Raw genomic sequence first — 22,064 nt, forward strand, 5'->3', positions numbered from 1 at the left:
GACATGACGTCACTCACTTTACGCTTAACACAAGTGTTGGGTTTTATTTCTTTGGAAATTTCTCTCCTCCATAGACTTCTATGGGGAAGACGTGCTCGTGCATGCGACAGGCAGATTTACCATGCACGCAAAATATGTAGACTTGAAAACTCATAATACCAGCGTTACAATTGTGGCACTAACTCATTCTTTCTTGCGTTAGTCCCGCTATGACAAATAGATCAAGAAATTACTATTTCCCTATGGAGTTATGGCTTTTACTTGTGTGAACATCACTACAAAATCAAATTCTTAAAGGAAATTACATTACATCAACTAAAAATCACCATCACCAATTCGAAATCATTTTTAAATGGACACAACAATTTTTTTGACATTTCAGTATTCACAAACAGTAGACAATTGTAACCACATCTCATTTACCTCTATTATAGCATTTCATTTTTTAAAATCATATACGTGGATGAACAACATATCTACATAGGCTCAACACATGATAAAAGATGGATGCACATACATGACTTTTCCCATTCACTCATACATGTGCATTGATATTCATAAAAAAACCTCATAGAAACAATGAATACATTTACATCATACAACTACTGTGGAAGGTTGCTTAACATTAGATTCTCTCTATGAATCATGAAACATAAAATATGGATTTAGTGTCCCCTTAACATCACGATTCACTCATAATATACCATTAGGAATTATGTACAATAAGAACATATCATTAGAAAATATTACAGCTGTCACTTTTTGGGAATGAACAACAATGCTATACTGCTTCATATAAATAAGCATATGTGGGAGAGTATCACAATACATACATAGATGTACATAACACACATCACACAACAATAAAACACATTTATCTTTTTAATCAGCACACAATAAGAATGTTGTAAAATACAACAAGAGAATGAAGATTTGCGAACTAGACAGGCAGGTTGCTAATATGATGACATCATTCGAAGCTTCAACCATACAGATTACAGCATTAGGACTGTACCGCCCCTTTCAGCAGTTTCTCACTCAATACTACATATACGTAAACAAGAGTGTTGGAAGATCTTCATTATTATTGCGATTTCAATGGGACGCGTAAAATATTGACATCTTGCAAATCACTTATATATATAATATTATAGATGTCAGGCGTTATTTTATCGTTTGGAAACAATATTGCAGCAACATTGATCGATCAGATTCTATGCCTTGTCTATGCACATTATACACAAATATGCACTTTCATGTTAGTGTGGACGTGTGCTTTTTACTATAAGATCGCGTTTAATAAGTATTTGTTACGCATATGAACAAACATTACGAAGATGCACTGTATATGTTACATTTTACACTTTCATATTACGATTCATTGGGGGAAAACAAAATTTCAGCAAACACCTAAAAAACACCCACATTGAAAGCATTCAAGACGCTCACATACAATCAACTGTATACAATCAGCAATCATTACGAAATCGCTACCATTGGACATATTGCACTATAAATCCCCCAAACAACATGGCCAAATCATCCCTTGTGTTCGACATTGTATCAAATCGCTTTTGTGTTTTTGCATACCTTGTTACTCCTTGTGTGTTTGCTCTGCTGTTTGTCTCTGTGCTGCTTAGCTTGGCAAATATGAATAAGCCGCAGTTAGTTGCTGCTGGTACTGTTGCATGAGTGGTGTTCAATAGAATCAGGTGGGCTCGGCATCTCCAAGAGAGACAAAGGGCTTGTCTGGTTAGAGGTCCTCCTGTTCACAGGGTGAGGCCCACCTTGGAGAACATGAGCAATTTCGAGGTTTATGACAAGTATAGGCTCAATCGCGAACAGCTCATTACAATGTACAATTGTACAATGTACTTAAACCTCATCTGGAGCCTCATAGATGTATGCAGACTGCAGTCCCTGGCATCACCAAGATGCTAAGTTGCATAAACGTCCTGGCCTCCAGAAGTTTTCAATCCGGAGAGGGGTATATGCATGGGCTGTCTCAGGGTACCTTCTCTGTGGTTTTTGACAACTTTCTGGACGCCATGGTACGAGTCAGTAAGCATTACATAGGATTCCCTCAATATGATGGCGATTAGAGGCGCCTGAAGAGGGAATTCTATGCAATAGCTTGAATGCCCAATGTCTTGGGAGCAATAGATTGCACCCACATTGCGCTGCGTGCTCCAGCCGATATCCTGCCCTTCTGAAATTGCAAACACTTCCATAGTCTGAACGTGCAGATTGTTTGCGACGCACGGATGCGGATTATGCAGGTGTATGCGAATTTCGGCTGGGCTTGTCATGATGCCTGCATCCTCAGACAGTCATCCCTGTGGCGGCAGTTTGAGGGCAGACAGTTTCCCCATGGGTGGCTCATTGGTGAGTACTTGTGCACAGCATGGTTAATTAGTTAGACAATTGCCACTGAAATGTTCGCAAACAGTTGTGTTTGTGTAATGTTCAAAATGTGTAGCTCTAGGATGCGCTTTAACCATTTATTCTCTTTTAGCAAATGTCTAGTTTTAGCTCCAAACAGATATGTAGCATGTCCTAGCTTAAATGTGCAGCTATAGGATGCAATTTACCATTTCTTTCTCTTTTAGCAAATGTCTAGTTTTAGCTCCAAACAGATATGTAGCAGGTCATAGCTTAAATGGGCAGATATAGGATGCAATGTAACCATTTAATTGTCTCTTTCAGCAAATGTCTAGTTTTAGCTCCAAACAGATATGTAGCATGTCCTAGCTTAAATGTGCAGCTCCAGGATGCAATTTGACCATTTCTATCTCTTTTAGCAAATGTCTTGTTAATGTGAAATATGCATATGTAGCATGTCCTAGCTTAAATGTGCAGCTCTAGGATGCGCTTTAACCATGTCATTGTCTCTTTCAGCAACTGTCTAGTTTTAGCTCCAAAGAGATATGTAGCATGTCCTAGCTTAAAAGTGCAGCTCTAGGATGCAATTTCACAATTTCTGTGTCTTTTAGCAAATGTCTCCTTTATGCAAAATATGCATATGTAGCATGTCCTAGCTTAAATGTGCAGCTCTAGGATTTGCTTTAACCATGTCATTGTCTCTTTCAGCAAATGTCTAGTTTTAGCTCCAAACAGAGATGTAGCATGTCCTACCTTAAATGTGCAGCTCTAGGATACAATTTCACCATTTCTGTCTCTTTTATAAAATGTCTTGTTTATGCGAAATACACATATGTAGCATGTCCTAGCTTAAATGTGCAGCTCTAGAAATGCGCTTTAACCATGTCATTGTCTCTTTCAGCAAATGTCTAGATTTAGCTCCAAACAGATATGTAGCATGTCCTAGCTTAAATGTGCAGCTCTAGTATGCAATTTCACCATTTCTGTCTCTTTTAGCAAATGTCTTGTTTAATGCGAAATACGCATATGTAGCATGTCCTAGCTTAAATGTGCAGCTCTAGGATGTGCTTTAACCATGTCATTGTCTCTTTCAGCAAATGTCTAGATTTAGCTCCAAACAGATATGTAGCATGTCCTAGCTTAAATGTGCAGCTCTAGGATGCAATTTCATCATTTCTGTCTCGTTTAGCAAATGTCTTGTTTATGCGAAATACGCATATGTAGCATGTCCTAGCTTTAATGTGCAGCTCTAGGATGCGCTTTAACCATGTCATTGTCTCTGTCAGCAAATGTCTAGTTTTAGCTCCAAACAGATATGTAGCATGCCCTAGCTTAAATGTGCAGCTCTAGGATGCAATTTAACCATTTCTGTTTCTTTTAGCAAATGTCTCGTTTATGTGAAATACGCATATGTAGCATGTCCTAGCTTAAATGTGCAGCTCTAGGATGAGCTTTAGCCATGTCATTGTCTCTTTCAGCAAATTTCTAGTTTTAGCTCCAAACAGATATGTAGCATGTCCTAGCTTAAATGTGCAGCTCTAGGGTGCAAATTCACCATTTCTGTCTCTTTTAGCAAATGTCTTGTTTATGCAAAATACGAATATGTAGCATGTCCTAGCTTAAATGTGCAGCTCTAGGATGCGCTTTAACCATGTCATTGTCTCTGTCAGCAAATGTCTAGTTTTAGCTCCAAACAGATATGTAGCATGCCCTAGCTTAAATGTGCAGCTCTAGGATGCAATTTAACCATTTCTGTCTCTTTTAGCAAATGTCTTGTTTATGCAATTTTCGTGTACACAAATGCATTGTATCTTATAAAACTTTATTTGATAATTTATTTTTTATATATTTGACAGTTTGTTATGTTCATTATTTATAGGTGATTCTTGTTACATGAGCTGGCCTTGGCTCATTACGCCTATACGTTACCCAGCTGACGACGCCCAGGAGCACTACAATCGGGCGCACAAGCGGACTAGGGCTGTAGTGGAGAGGATGTTTGGGCTCCTCAAAATGCGGTTACAATGCCTGGACAGGTCTGGAGGAGCCCTCCAATACAGCCCTAGTAAGGTGGCAAAGATTGTTATAGCCTGCAGCGTCCTGCATAACATTGCTCAGCGGGCTGGGATGCTGCAGGCCGTCCAGGCACCCCAAGACCTCCTCCAAGATGAGGAGGACGACCCTGTTCTAGAGGGGCCATTCTGGGACGAGGGGCTCAATGTCAGAGTAAACATTATCAACCTCCACTTCAGACGGTAAATACTAGAAGTTATATAGGAGCATTGCGAATATGTGTGAATTTTATGGAAATGAGAAGTAGAGAATTGTGCAAACATGTTAGGATTGTTGAAAAAATTATTCGATCAAAATATAATTTAATATTATTATTATCATAGGTAATTTATACATCAGATGATTCTGGCATTGGCTCCTGTAATGACTTTGCCACCTGATTTTCAAAGACAACATCAGATGACAAGTATAAACAATGTATGGACTGTAGGTGGGGGGAATTTTGCATAATCAGCCATCCATACATTTTAAAATGTAGTATTTAGTTTACACATTACTAGATTTTTGGATAGTCAGAAAGGGATACTCTAGCAATACTATATGCTTCCAAGTCATATTCCAAGTCATACATCAGAGGCTAGGTCTGCACAATGTATGACTTAGCTTCACACTTAATCAAGATAGAACATAACACAATATGCTACACATGCTTAGTAAGCTAGTGATTTATATAGTTTCAGAAATGGGGGGGGATGCAGAACTAAGTCACACACTTTTATTAATGATTTGATTTACACTTTTTCTTCCATTAGGGAGATGACTTCATCTAAAGACTGAAAGTGAAGAATCCCAGACTGAAAGTGAAGAATACCAATTTGATCATGTCTGTGGCATTGTCTTTCAATTGTGCTGACTTTGAAAACCATACAAAGACACGTTCACATGGTAAGTGGCAACAATTCTATGGAACAAGATTGTGGATGCATTCTATTGGAGACACTTAGGTTTAATTTTGTATTTGTTTTTTAGATGGTATTTTACAATTCTCTATTTTGAAAATGATGAATAGGACACCTAATGAAGATAAACTGATATTTTGAAGAGAATTGCCTTTCAAAGACCATACATCCAGGTTAGTTTGCACAATACAATGCTATTTAAAAATCATAGGAGGAAGAATGTTCCAATAATTAGGAATATATACATGTCCTATTTTAGAATAGGTTTATTTTATATACATTACCCCTACTTTGTGCTAGAGAGGACTCAGATTCTGACCAATCAGACAAAGGGATACATTTCATAGTTGACATTTAGGTATATTATTATTTGAAGGGACATGAAATATAACATTCAATTATGTCCCTTATACAATATTTTTAATGTCAAATATGATATGAATTAATGTCTAATTTTAATGCTAATCTGTGTAATTCAAATATTGATTATACAATTTAATGTGATTAATTTTAAAATATGGATATAGATCTCCAGTATGAACCTGTTTTTAATATCAAGACAAACTATACATGTTAGAGCATAGACAGAAGATGATTTTTAAATTATTAGATGTTCAGAATATTTTGAGATATGTGCTAATTAATTAACCTAATTGACTAATGTTTTAAATATTCCTTTTCGTTCTTTTTCATATTTTCTTTTTTGATGTATTCCAAAATATTATATTTTAAATAAATTTATTTACAGACTATCGGCTAGATTACGAGTTGTGCGTTAGGAGGGGTGCGTTAGTTACGTGTACTTTATTTCCATTGTGCACTTTTCTTAACGTTGGTATTACGAGTCTCAAAACAACCTTGTAACGCGTCGCGGTAACACGACTACCGCCTTTTTTACTCGTAATCATGGCAGCGTTAATCATTCTCCCATAGAGATCAATAATAAATGAAATAAGCACAGATTTTTCAGCTAACACTCCATCTTGCGAGAAATAAGCACTGCTCTGTCATTTTACGTATACCACATAATGCACAACAAAAACACACATCAAATGTACAAACAATCACGCAACATAGCACATACGCATTACACATTCACAATCGGAAAAGAACAAGAATGCACAACATTTACACTGAAAGAGGAATACATAAATACATTATGATCTTGCAACACTGAACAAAACAACACGAAAAAAGAATTGCACACTCATACACAAACAAAACATTTGCATTCAAGATTACGGAACATTAGTTCAAAGAAACATTTATACCACTTCACAAATACGACACCATCACAAATATGTATTTACATTTACAGATAATACTTTTGGACAATGTTATGCAAAATGATTACTATGACATCATCACATTATACACATTCCACAAATACTAACTCAATATGAGCATGCTCAAATTCAAACAACTAATACACATTGCACACATACATAATTACAAACAAAGCACACCTGAGCATACTTTACTTTGCAAACCGGTACATCATTAAACATTTACATAGGGTATATAAGCACACTACAAGAATGGCTGCTTTGACTGTGTTGCTGGAGGATTTTGTGAGATTAGAGAGATTTAGCGAGTTACTGGTATTGTGAGATTTATTGTTAGTGAGTGAGTTTGTTAGTGGTAGTGTGAGAGAGTGAGTTAGTTAGTGCTAGTGTGAGATAGTGAGTTAGTTAGTGCTAGTGTGAGATAGTGAGTTTAGTGGTAGTGTGAGATAGTGAGAGAGCGGTAGTGAGCGAGAGTTTGTTTGGGTGAGTGTGCAAGTTGTTTTTCTGAATACTTAAAACTTTTACACGCAAACACATTTAATACATACATACACTTATCAATAACACTACATACACTCCATACCCCATCCCCTCTCATACTACACTCCATACCCCATTCCCTTTTATCCCATACCCCATTCCCTGTAAGCCCATACCCCGTTCCCTTTCATCCCATACCCCATTCCCTTTCAGCCCATACCCCATTCCCTGTAAGCCCATACTCATCCCATAGTTAGATTTTGTTTACATATGCTAATTTTAGTCTTTTTCTACATTTTTGTCTGTTTAATACCCCTTACCCTCTTTTATTTATATCCCTTTCACACTTTGAGCACTTTTTTTTAATTTTTGTTATTTATTTTGACCCCCTTTCATTTAGGCGCTTTTTGTTTGAGTATGTCGGGAGGGGGGGATAGGGGCAGATTAGCCTGCAGCTATTAGAGCTCATCAGGCAGGAGGGCAGAGAAGAGATTGTAGAGGAGGTTAGGCAGGAGGTTAGGCAGGAGTGGGGAAGGGGGAGAAGGAGAGGGAGAGGAAGAGGAACAGGACAGGAAGGGGGACAGGAAGGGGGAGAGGAAGGGGGAGGAAGGGGGGAGGAAGCGGTGGTTGGACCCGGCCACTTTGTTCAAGATGAAGAAGTGGCTGGGCCCAGTGGCGTGCAGTGTAGAGCTTCACAGTCCGGGAAACAGAGGCTCACATCACAGGGAAAAGCCAAGCTGACTAGGGAGGTGAGATATACTATGGATGAGAAGGAGGACCTCATAGAGGCTTATATGGAGAGGGCTAGGAGGCTGCAGGCTCAGAAGGCCACCCCTAAGGAGAAGAGGAAGCTATGGCTGGAGATCAGGGATGCCGTTAATGCAGTGGGGGTCCATAACAGGGATATGAAGTCCATACAGCATCGCTACCGGACTGTAAAATGGAATTCAAAAGAAAGCTCTTGAGGGAGAACCAATATCTAACAGGGACCGGTGGCGGCCCTGAAATGATCGTGGAATATTCCCAATGGGAGGAAATGTTGCGTCCCAGCATCTCCAAGGTGGCCATAGTCTGTATCGGAGGAGTCAATACCGGGAACCTGCCACTCTCATCTTCCGGTAAGCTCATTTAATAATCTCTTTATATGAAAAATAAATAATGTATTTAAGGATATCATTAACGCAATTACGCTTTTTTAGACATTATTGCATAAACGCATTCACAATTACCTTGCAAAAGTTGCATTTCACGAAAAGCCATCACATTAGTATCTAGTCTACAGATTAGGTGTGCATTTAATCAGACTGAAAACAAATGCAAAAACACATTCAGATTGACCATATAGATATCAGAAACACGGTTTGGAAAATGCGGAAATCGTATTGATTGTTGTATTTGAAAGTATAATACACATGAGGCTGCCTTTGTAATTCTATTGTAAGCAACAGCATTTACATCTTTATTTGGAACTGTGCTAATATCTCGATTTCTTTCTTTTTACAATATACAGAGTCTGAGCCCGGGGAGGAGGCAGCACAGCACCCACAGGCTCCTCCTTCACCCAGGTATGAGAGTGGTGCAGATGACTCGCCACCTCGGAAAGACATGGAATACATCCCTCTATCCTCATCCTCTGAAGAAGCCCCCACTGCAGAAGAGATCGCTGCAGCAGCCCCTCCTGCACCAGCAGCCCCTTTTGCACCAGCAGCCCCTCCTGCACCAGCAGCCCGCCATGCACCAGCAGCCCGCCGTGCACCAGCAGCTACTCAGGAGGAGATAGCAGAGCTGCAGATATTAAGAGATTTTCTGGAAGAGATGCATGCCTCCCGGAGGGAACAGGCAGAAAGCAGAATCCAGCTAACGGAAGCAATTAATGATATTCGACAAGACCAAAGAGAGCTTCGCCAAGACCAAAGAGAGATCTTGCATACTCTGAAAGATATATTGCAGGTCCTCCGGGAGGCGCATAACGCACCATCTGCTGCTGGGCCATCTGCTGCTGGGCCATCTGATCCTGGGCCATCTGCTGCTGGACCATCTGCTCCTGGCCCTCCTCCATCTCATCCTCAATCTCCTCCTCAGCCGGGTGATCCAAGTACGCCTCCTTCCCCTCTTCCCAAAACATCTCCGATGAGAACTTGTTGGAGGGGGCTGCCCCCCAGAGCCTCAGTCTCGTGGGAAGAGGGGAAGGAAGAGGAAGTTTTTTTATATATATATATTTATTTAATGTGTAATGGATAGACCTTTGATGATGTGGTCTTCTTACACTTGTGGAGCACACTCTGTATATAATCTGATTCTATGGGACCGGGTCCATGGAGGCAGATTGTTTGCAGAGTGTGTTTTACAAGTGTGTGGAGACATCATCGCATACCTATCCTTGTTGATTACATTGATTGGTTTCTGTGATGTGATGTCCAAACTGTTTCCCTAATCTCAAACAAAATTACCATTACAATTATACATGATGGCATATCACTGTTTTGATGCCAACAACACATCTTAAAGGGACAGCCATAACATTTATTATTGTTGGTTACAAAGAAAACACTTTATTACGTGTTATCAAGTTTGGAAAAACAAGACTTAGAGAAATACACGTTTTACTTCTGTGATTAACCTTTTATCTATGCCTCTGAAAAATTACCACTTATTTCTGTTCTTTTGACAGACCGGCATTTCAGCAAATCACTGATCAATCCAGGGTAACTATACTGCATGAGCTCAATGTTTTCTATATGAAACACAAAAAATAATGCCCTTTAGTGGTCAAAATGCATTCAGATTAGATGCACTCTTCAAGCTTGAAGAAATGAGCAGATGTACCTCCTAGGTTTAGAGATCAACTAAGAACACCAAGAGAACTAAGATAAATTGGTGATAAAAGTTTGCTATATATTTTTTATAAAATTTGCATTTTTTGAGATTTAAATCATTACTGTTTTGCTTGACTTGACTGTCCCTTTAAACAAGAACATATGCTAACATATACTAATCCTTAGGGATTGTTGGTATATATATACGTACTTGCTCAAACAAGAAAATATTTGATTAGGATACTAAGCCTGTATGCCATATTTATCTTGATGTGTTAAATAAAGTCTATTTTCTTAAAGATACATTATTGTGTTTGAATTATTTAAGAAAGACATTTCATTTAGAAGGAATCTGGTTTCATGTCCTTTTAAGAGTTACATTAGAAATATATGCTCACAGTAATATATTTGGAGATTAACAATGTGGGAGTCATACATGACACAATACTGAGCATTTACATTAAAGGGACAGTATACACTCATTTTCATAGAACTGCATGTAATAGACACTACTATAAAGAACGAGATGCACAGATACTGATATGAAAATCCATGAGAAAATGGTTTAAAGACTTACTTAGAAACTCTCAGTTTAGCTCTGTCGAAAAGTTAGCTGGAAAGCCACATTGCAAGTGGGAAATAAAACACTACACACTCCCCCTTCTTTTGCATATGAAAAGACCCTTTACACAAACAGGAGCAAGCTGGAGAAGGTAGCTGACGGTATTCACATCAAACTTTGGGGCTTGGTTAGGAGTCTGAAAATCACAGCAATGGTATTTAAAAATAAGCAAAACTATACATTTAAAAAAAATAATAATATGGGCTATATAAATAGATTTACAAAACATATATGCTAAGAAAAAATGAGTGTATAATGTCCCTTTAAGAAAAAAGATCAGGACATAAAATTTAGAATAAGTAGGCATCACATATATTTATCATATGATAAAGGTCAATGCATATTAATTACTTGATTCAAATACAAAAGCGCATCTTTAGGAATTAGATATGTAGAAAATTCAACACAACACAGTAATTATTTATTAAAAGGAAAATATTGTTGAGAAACATATTAAACAATATGGAATATATTCATGGATTTGCACTTGCCTCAAAATATATTATGCAGGAAAAACATATTGCCTTCAATTGTTTCTTCAACGAGACAGCCATCGAAAGAGATTTTTGTGTTCTTTATCAGCTATGGTTCAACAATGTACATGATTGACACAATCCATACTCGTCATGGTTTTAAACTTGTCTTCTCATTCACAAATGTGGGTTACGTGCAAAATCAAATATTGCGGGACAGCGTAATCTAATCAGACGGATTTAACATCTTGGCATGTGACGTCTTAAGCAACATGGTGCATCCAAGATCGCGTAAAAACGTCATCCAATCAAAGGCGCATCCGAGACAGCGTAAAAACGGCATCCAATCCAATAACTCATTTTACAGCTTGGCATGTGACGTTGTAAGCAACATGGCGCATCCGAGATCGCATAAAAATGTCCTCCAATCAAAGGCGCATCCGAGATTGCGTTAAAAAAAAGGGAACCAATCCAATAACTCATTTTACAGCTTGGCATGTGATGTCTTAAGCAACATGGCGCATCCGAGATAGCGTAAAAACGTCATCCAATCAAAGGCGCATCCGAGATCGCATAAAAACGGCATCCAATCCAATAACTCATTTTACAGCTTGGCATGTCAATAAGAAACGTATTTATATTTTAATAATTAGTATGTGCTATATTGTTATCTATGAATGTCACGCTAGATAACGTAATACTGTGATACATGAAATAGAATCCATTGTTGGTAATAAAGATATATTTCATTAGAATCGGAGGACTATTAACTATTTAGCAAGCATTTTATGTTACACGATTATGTACGACATTGCAATTTGAACTTCATTTTCAATTTTAAAGGGACACTGAACCCAAATGTTTTCTTTCATGATTCAAATATAGCATGACATTTTAAGCAACTTTCTAATTTACTCCTATTATCATATTTTCTTCATTCTCTTGGTATCTTTATTTGAAATGCAAGAATGTAAGTTTAGATGCCGGACCATTTTTGGTGAACAACCTGGGTTGTCCTTGCTGATTGGTGGATAAATTAATCCACTAATAAAAAAGTGCTGTCCAGAGTTTTGAATAAAAAAAAAGCTTAGATGCCTTCTTTTTCAAATAAAGATAGCAAGATAACAAAGAAAAATTGATAATAGGAGTAAATTAGAAAGTTGCTTAAAATTACATGCTCTATCGGAATCACAAAAGAAAAAATTGGGTTCAGTGTCCCTTTAAATTTAATCTTTTGATGAAATGTGTTTAGAGGTAATCTCAAGAGCAGAAAAATACAATGTTCTAACTGCTGATTGGTGGCTACATATATATACCGATTGTCATTGGTTCACCTATGTGTTCATTTAGAAACCAGTAGTGCCCTGCTGCTCCTTAAACAAATGATACAAAGAGACTGAAGCAAAATTGAGAATTTATGGAAAGATAAATTTAATAAAAATCGTATGTTATACATAAATGAGAAAATAGATTATTGTATTTCATGTCCCTTTAAATGAGAAATACTGCTACGAGATACATTATGAAAATCGGGATTGGTTATACATTATATGTTACCTATAGCTATGGTGTCCATCTTTACACTTTAAAAATGGACACATGAGAAATACATATGTCAGGGATGTTTTCAGATATGTTTAAAGATTTATTTGGAATAAGAATAATGACACATGTATTTATAAGATGTGTCACTTATTCAAGTTGGAATACAACAATCAACATCTAAAACCTCAGATAAACCTTTCTGCAAAGTATATCAAGAAAATGAAGCAAATTAAATAAGAGATGTAAATATTACATTTCTGTAATATTATATATCTCAATCATGAAAGACAATTTTTTGGTTTCATGTCCCTTTAAGGATTAACTACCTAAAATATAGATTTTAATAAATGATATGAATAAAGAGGACAAATAATATATTAATGACATTTGTTTTATTATGATTTCATAAAACATAAAGAAAAGAGTGAAAGAGTGCATCACAGTCGTTGGAGGGAGTTGACAAGGGTCAACACAGCCCCATTGGAGCCATTTGACAAGGTGAAAGAGTGCATCACAGTCCTTGGAGTGAGTTGACAGGGCAAACACAGCCCCATTGGAGCCATCTGACAAGGTGCCATAGTGTATCACAGTCCTTGGAGGGAGTTGACAGGGCAAACACAGCCCCATTGGAGCCTTCTGACAAGGTGCCATAGTGTATCACAGTCCTTGGAGGGAGTTGACAAGGGCCAGCACAGCCCCATTGGAGCCATTTGACAAGGTGAAAGAGTGCAACAGGCACAACAAAAAAACAAAAAAGGCCAAATGGCAACAATAAATACAAACAAAGTAACATGTGGACAGAAGATTCATATCTGCGCCCTCGGAGCATCTCCGGATTCTCAACTTATGGGGCATCTGCATGACCCTCATCGTCCTGTGCATTACCAGCTGCGGATTCATGCATTGACTCTAGACGCAGAACGTGCTCTAGAGTCAAGCGCTGCATCCGCAGCTGGGTATGCATGGTGTTGTGCATCCTTCCCAGCAACACACTGTTCCTATCCTCAGCATGGTCTGCTCTATATGTGCTAGAGCCTAGAGGCTCGAGCTAGAGCGTTAACCATGAGTCACAACCTAAACAAAAATAAAGTATGAAAATTATTGTTAGTTCCAGCACATAAAATGGGTCACATTTTAATGGGGTTATTTAAGCTTAACTGGAGCTTTTTGTAAGTATTTTAGATTTGTATAGGTTGAACTCGATGGACTTCAGTCTTTTTTCAACCTTATCTACTATGTTACTATGTTACATAATAAAAAGAGAGCAAAGAGACATTGCAATAATAAAAAGACAAATCATTATTATAATTAAATATTCTATATAGAAGATTTGCACATTAAATATGTTCTTCATAGAAAAACCATTAAAGGGACAGTTTACTCAAAAATGTTCTCCCCTGTAATTGGTTCACAATGATCCAAGTTTAAACTATTTTATTAGGTTGTGGCTTCAAAACACAAACACCTAGATTTAGAGTTCTGGGTTAGCCTTAAAAAGCAGCGTTAAGGGGGCGGGGCCAACCGCCATGGAGGTCAGTCGCATCTGAACGGAGCTCCTGGCTTATAGACCAAAGAACAGAAAATGTCTCTCTACTACAAGCATATTATTACATCTAAAAGCTCATGAGCACTTGTATAAGCACAAAGCATGGAGGAAAGCCATTTATAGAGGATGCATGCAAAGCTTTCACCTTACGACTTTGTTGTCTGACGAGCGCAGCCATTTTCTCTACAGACCTCTTACACCGGGATCACCTGTTGACAGAGAGCTCAAGAAACTATAGCATAATCCCTCCCAAGGTATCTGGGTCCTCATAGCTATTGTTGCTCCCTATTACTATGTACATACCTACTGTCCCATTGTTCCAACTGGCATTAACCTATTGAGTTCAGCCTATGCTAAAGAGTGGCTTACAAGATGAACGCCAGCCGATTCCTTGAGGAACTAGCTCACATGCTAGCAAAGCACCACGCTGCCTTCGAGAAGACCTTATGCATTGCGCTCGGCAAAAGCGACTTTTGTGCAACCCAGCTGCCTACTCAGCCGAATTCCAAGCAGATAGAATCTGTGGAAGGTTGCGCTTCAGAACTCTGGTGTCAGCGTGATGGCATCTTACACAGAGAGCCTCCTTTTTTCACAGAGGAGGTTGGAGACTTCCTTCTGGGACTCGACGCTTGCACAATCCAGATTGGCATACGGAACTTCAATGACCGCAAACAAGCCACACAGACCCCCATAATGACACCTGTGAGTAACACACATACTGAGGGTGCTCATTACCACCTGGTCTGCCGCGATAATAACCTTACAAGGATGAGAATGAAATCAGTACCTGGAACAAATTTTCTTCAGCGACAACAACTTTGTCTGATCCAGGCAACCTGGGACAAGGCTCTTTTGGCATCTGATAGCAATCTGTTTCCCATGCCCACTGCAGAGCTATGGAGGGCAGGTATTGGTTAGCGAACAGTGTGTTGCCAGCTGGACTTGGAGTTTGGTGGTGCTTCCTTGAGAGAGAACTCTGTAATCGTCCACATGCGGAACTTTTTGTTGTGTAAACTGTTCATATTTCAATAATGCTAGATTGCACGCTACATTGCATATATTGGTTCCTTATGGAATTGTTTGTTCTCCCATAACATATCAATAGCTTATTTCCCATATTCTATGTTGACAGGATTGGTTAACCCTGGCTTCACTCTAGCTATATTTTATGACATACATGAATACATTGAATTTGTTTCCCCTATAGCTCTGCATATAGAGATTCTAGTTGTATTTAAGGTTCTCTTGCTTGGTGCAGAATGTGAAACCTAGGTGCTAGTTTTGTATTATATTAGGTGACTGAAGCTATAGTATTCTGCAGCTGGTAAAGTGTATAATGACCCAGAATGTGCTAGTTAAATCATATAAAAAGGCATATTATTGTTCTCCTACGTCAACCTGTTACCTAAGCTCCTTCTCATACAGCTCAGCACAGCCGTTTTCCTGTTACTAACTAATACTATGTGGCATACACAGTTCCTTATAGATGATACCAAGGTGTGCATAGATACTATACTTTACAATAGGCAGGTTTTGCTATTTCATATATATCTTACTGTGATAGAACTAAAAATAATGAGACCAAAGCGGACCTAATTACCAGGGATCAGCTCTGCCGTACCAGGATTTTACAATGTTTTATTAAAATGCTAAATTGACATACTATATAGGCTCCAAATACTACGGGCGTGTGGAGGGACAGGCCAAATTCAATGTCACCTCTAAAGTTTATCTAAGGTAACTATACTATACTTATCAATTGTATTATTGCCCTCCATGCACATGAATCCGTAGATGACAATGATACTTTAATGTACCGTTTTTTATTAAGCCAAAATGTAGACAAAAAAAGCAAAAAAAAACAAAACAAAAAAAAAATGCAGGCTCATATATTCCAAGTAGTTGAATGCCACCCGTACCTTATTAAACCACACTTGTGGTTAGGTGTACAGTCTACTGAGTTTACCATATCACTGTCTAGCTATGGACTTCTATCTTTATGAATATATATATTTATACCTATATGGTTTGTCTGTTGTTGGGTGTAAGGGCCCGCACCCGAGCATTAAGACTCATCAGTACTAAGACAGATATATTCAGGATTACTCAAAATTAACATAGTCCATACTATATTTTGCTGTTCAGAAGACACGTGTTTCATTGCATAGAAACCACCTTGATTTCAGACTCACACTTTAAGCAATCATTACTCAGCTCCCTTATCTATTCTCCTCCTTAGTCACAACTTGGAGCAAATAGCAGTTCCTGTGTAATCAGCAAACCTTGCTTACATCAGCCCTGTAGGTATTGCACATGCATAGAACACCTTTCCTCATAGAGCTGCGCTCCTATTATAGCATTAGCATTGTCCATAGAATTAACAGACTTTAGAGCACTTCAGCTCCATTATATATTACAGAGGTTATGGCCTTTACTACAGGGTGCGCATAGCCTTAATTCGAAGCCTCTAGTATACTCCCAGTGCAGGCTGGTCCTGCATTGCTGCTTCTATCATACATGGCCTAATTATTTACAACATCTTAAATGGGATGCATAAACTGTGTTGCTTCTGAGAATTGAGAACTTGAGGCTCCAGTGTGCCGAGGGTAATTTTACTTTAGTTAAATGAATAGTCAGTCTATTTCTACTTTTTCTGCTACTAGCCCATAAGCTCACGAGTCTTTATACATTGATATGACATATCGCTATTTACCACATTTATATAATTATCTTTCCTCCCCCCCCCCCACTATAGAATGTGCCTCCTAGATTAGGAGGATGAATTGTGCAGTTTATCTTGTCTATACCGCAACCCCTAATACTCTCCATGATTGATCAGCATCATTTATAAACTAAGCTTAAAGGTTTAAATCCAAAAATTCATCCTTGCACATTTTGCCATACCACTTAGAATACATAATTATAAGATAGCAGAATTTTATTGAATTATTGCATATAAAAGGTTATTTATATTCTATTGGCAAGTATCCTATGTGGGTTTATCTCTTATATATTATTCTTTTGTTCAATATTTCTAATGTTCATAGTTTTGTCCTCCCACAAACTTAATGTTGTAACCAGTGAGTGAGGTCTGGGAGTGTCCTCTAAGAATTGAGGAGGACAATTTTATCTCTCATCATAGCAGTGGCAGCTGGTGAATTTTTAGGATGGGGGTGCACAAGACCCTGCCCCTATTAGAAAGCCACGCCCCTTGGAAAAACAGCCCACATTCGCTGGCAGGCAGGCAACTGCAATTCAATTGCACTAGCAGACTGATGATTCACAGTCAAAAAAGTTTTTATTTTAAATATTTACACTACTGTTACAACAAGTATGAGTGGTGCCACTAACTTGGCAAGTGGGCCTGGCACACACGCTGGCAGGCAGGCAACTACAATTAGATTAAACTAACAGACTGATGTTTCACAGTCAAAAAAGTTTTTATTTAAAATATTTACACTACTGTTATAACAAATATGATTTGTGGCACTAGTTGGAAAGTGGGCCTGGCAAACACGCTGGCAGACAGGCAACTGCAATTAAATAACACTAGCAGACTGATGTAAAAGTTTTTTTTTTAAAAAAAGTTACACTAATGTTACACCAGATATGAGTAGTGGCACTGAGGATGGATGTAGGCACAGTATATGCTGGGAGCCTGACACACAGGCTGGCACTAGTGGCAGGGTGGCCTGGCAACTAAAATTAAATAACACTAGAAGACTGATGTAAAAGTTTTTTTAAAAAAATTTACACTAATGTTACACCAGATATAAGTGGTGAAAAACAGAGCAATTAGGCACAGTATATGCTGTGGGCCTGACACACAGGCCTGATGGAAAATTAAATTAGATTACACTAGCAAAATGATGTAAAAGTTTTTTTTTTTAAATTTATACTAATGTTCCCTTAGGCCCTTACACAGGCTGGCACTAGTGGCACACTGGCCTGGCAACTAAAATTAAATAACAATAGCAGACTGATGTAAAAGTTTTTTTTTTTAAATTTACACTAATGTTCCCTTAGGACCTTACACAGGCTGGCACTAGTGGCACTCTGGCCTGGCAACTAAAATTAAATAACAATAGCAGACTGATGTAAAAAAAATGTAAATTTTTTTTTACACTAATGTTCCCTTAGGCCCTTACACAGGCTGGCACTAGTGGCACGCTGGCCTGGCAACTAAAATTAAATAACAATAGCAGACTGATGTAAAAAAAAAAAAAAAAAAATTACACTAATGTTACCTTAGGCCCTTACACAGGCTGGCACTAATGGCACGCTGGCCTGCCAACTAAAATTAAATAACAATAGCAGACTGATGTAAAAGTTTTTTTTAAAAAAAATTTACACTAATGTTCCCTTAGGCCCTTACACAGGCTGGCACTAGTGGCACGCTGGCCTGCCAACTAAAATTAAATAACAATAGCAGACTGATGTAAAAGTTTTTTTTAAAAAAATTTACACTAATGTTCCCTTAGTCCCTTACACAGGCTGGCACTAGTGGCACACTGGCCTGGCAACTAAAATTAAATAACAATAGCAGACTGATGTAAAAGTTTTTTAAAAAGTTTTTTACACTAATGTTACACCAGATATAAGTGGTGGAAAACAGAGCTATTAAATACAGTATATGATGTGGGCCTGACACTACTCACCATGTCATAGAACTTAAGTAACAATATTAAGGCTAAGAATGATTTTTTCTTTGGCTTATGCTTTTTCATACTATTATTATTTTGTATACTGCTTAGAACTACTCATCAAAACTGCAATACCAAACACATTAGTACAATCTACTTTTCCATTTGGTTTAGTAATTAAAGGGACATGCCACCCACATTTTTTCTTTTATGATTTAAAAAGATAATGCAATTTTAAACATCTTTCTAATTTACTTATATTATCTAATTTGTTTTATTCTCTTGATATTCTTTGATAAAAAGCATATCTAGATATGCTCACTAGCTGCTGATTGGTTGCTGCACATAGAAGCCTCGTGTGATTGGCTCACCATGTGCATTGTTTTTTCTTCAACTAAGGATATCTAAAAAATGAAGCAAAATAAATAATGGAAGTAAAGTGTAATGTTGTTTAAATTTCTATTCTCTATCTGAATCATGAAAGAAAGATTTTGGGTTTAGTGGCCCTTTAACTATTATGTTCCATACTTCCCTTTTCTCTACTGATCCAAACCAAGCTATATTACTGGCATTATCTTGTTGTTTCCTTGTAGAGTTAATACACAAGATGGGAAGCAAACAGAATGATATCACATTTTGCACAAACTGTGTATACCAAGCCATTCTACACAATTCCTAAAACTACTTGTATAGAATATTGCACTGAAGTCTAAATACTAAGTTCAAATCAGTCTATATTGAGCTAAATTACAGAAATTATCTTGAGGTTTCCTTGTATTAACTCAAAATCATATTTGTTTCAGTATAATTGTCTTTTAAACAACTTGGTAATACATTTTGCAGAAAAAGTGAAGCAACCAGAAAGATTTATATGTTCAAAAGTATACAAACTGGTTAGTCCTATAAAAATTAGGGAGAGCTCTTTTTCAAGCAATAGGCTTTATTTCCCTGTAAATGCAAGAATTAATGCATTACTTAATGAAATATAAGCAATCCTAGATTGAGAAGATAATAATTCAATTGGAAAAAAACTTTAAACAGTGGTTCCAATGATGTTATTGCATGCTTAGCAACTTTTTTTTAAATGAAATACAATCTAGGGGCGCAATCCGATATAGATCGCAGTTTGCGGCGCAAGCGAGGGAACCGGCGTCGCCCGCAGTTTCAGCTCGCAACTCAAGCTATCCTATATAAGTCGCCGTCAGATGCTAACGTGCCGTAAGTCTGACAAACCAGCGATGTCCAGAAATCTGCGCAAGTACAAATTTCTGGCGTCGCCAGTGACTTGCGGCACGTTAGAAACTGCCGGCGCCTATAAAACCTGACTAAAGTCTAAAACACCCGCACTGTCTAACACGCCTCCCTAACATAGCCCGACAAGTCTAACACGCCTCCCTAACATAGCCCGACAAGTCTAACACGCCTCCCTAACATAGCCCGACAAGTCTAACACGCCTCCCTAACAAAGCCCGACACGTATAACCCTCTATCCGCTATCCCCCCTCACTATCCTAACAATAAAAAAGCTATTAACCCCTAAACCGCCGCTCCCGTACCCCGCCGCAACCTAATAAAGTTATTAACCCCTAAACCGTCGCTCCCGTACCCCGCCGCCAGCTATATTATATCTATAACCCCCTAAAGTGAGCCCCTAACACCGCCGCCATCTATATTAAAATTATTAACCCCTAATGTAAGCCCCTTACACCGCCGCCATCTCTATTAAAATGATTAACCCCTAATTTAATCTACCTACCCCGCCGCCAGCTATATTATCTATATTAACCCTAAGTATATTATAGTTAATATAGGTATTACATTATATATATTAACTATATTAACCCTAATTATATTAGGGTTAATATAGTTAATATAGTTACTATAGTATTTATATTAACTATATTAACTCTATCTAACCCTAACACCCCTAACTAAATTTATATTAAATTAATCTAATTCATTTATAAACTAAAATGTTCCTATTTAAATCTAAATACTTACCTATAAAATAAACCCTAAGATAGCTACAATATAATTAATAATTACATTGTAGCTATGTTAGGGTTAATATTTATTTTACAGGTAAATTGTTAATTATTTTAACTAGGTATAATAGCTATTAAATAGTTATTAACTATTTAATATCTACCTAGTTAAAATAATTACCCAATTACCTGTAAAATAAATCCTAACCTAAGTTACAAATACACCTACACTATCAATAAATTAAATAAACTACAAACATCTATCTAAAAATACAATTAAATTAACTAAACTAAATTACAAAAAAAACAAACACTAAATAACAAAAAATAAAAAAATATTACAAGATTTTTAAGCTAATTACACCTATTCTAAGCCCCCTAATAAAATAATAAACCCCCAAAATAAAAAAAATTCCCTGCCCTATTCTAAATTCAACAAATTTCAAAGCTCTTTACCTTACCAGCCCTTAAAAGGGCCTTTTGTGGGGCATGCCCCAAAGAATTCAGCTCTTTTACATACAAATACAATACCCCCCCCCATTACAACCCACCACCCACATACCCCTATTCTAAAACCACCCAAACCCCCCTTAAAAAAGCCTAACACTACCCCCCTGAAGATCTCCCTACCTTGTCTTCACCACACCGGGCCGAACTCCTGATCCGATCCGGGCGATGTCTTCCTCCAAGCGGCAAAGAAGAATTCTTCCTCCGGCGATGTCTTCCTCCAAGCGGCAAAGAAGAATTCTTCCTCCGGCGACGTCTTCCTCCAAGCGGCAGCAAAGTCTTCATTCTTCCGGCGGCATCTTCAATCTTCTTTCTTCGCTCCGCCGCCGCGGAGCATCCATCCCGGCCGACTACTGAACTACGAATGAGGTACCTTTAAATGACGTCATCCAAGATGGCGTCCACCGAATTCCGATTGGCTGATAGGATTCTATCAGCCAATCGGAATTAAGTTAGAAAAATCTGATTGGCTGATTGAATCAGCCAATCAGATTCAAGTTCAATCCGATTGGCTGATCCAATCAGCCAATCAGATTGAGCTCGCATTCTATTGGCTGATCGGAACAGCCAATAGAATGCGAGCTCAATCTGATTGGCCGGGATGGATGCTCCGCGGCGGCGGAGCGAAGAAAGAAGATTGAAGATGCCGCCGGAAGAATGAAGACATCGCCCGGATCGGATCAGGAGTTCGGCCCGGTGTGGTGAAGACAAGGTAGGGCGATCTTCAGGGGGGTAGTGTTAGGCTTTTTTAAGGGGGGTTTGGGTGGTTTTAGAATAGGGGTATGTGGGTGGTGGGTTGTAATGGGG

Source organism: Bombina bombina, chromosome 2 (genome assembly GCF_027579735.1).
Source record: "Bombina bombina isolate aBomBom1 chromosome 2, aBomBom1.pri, whole genome shotgun sequence".
In the NCBI taxonomy this organism is placed as follows: Eukaryota; Metazoa; Chordata; class Amphibia; order Anura; family Bombinatoridae; genus Bombina; species Bombina bombina.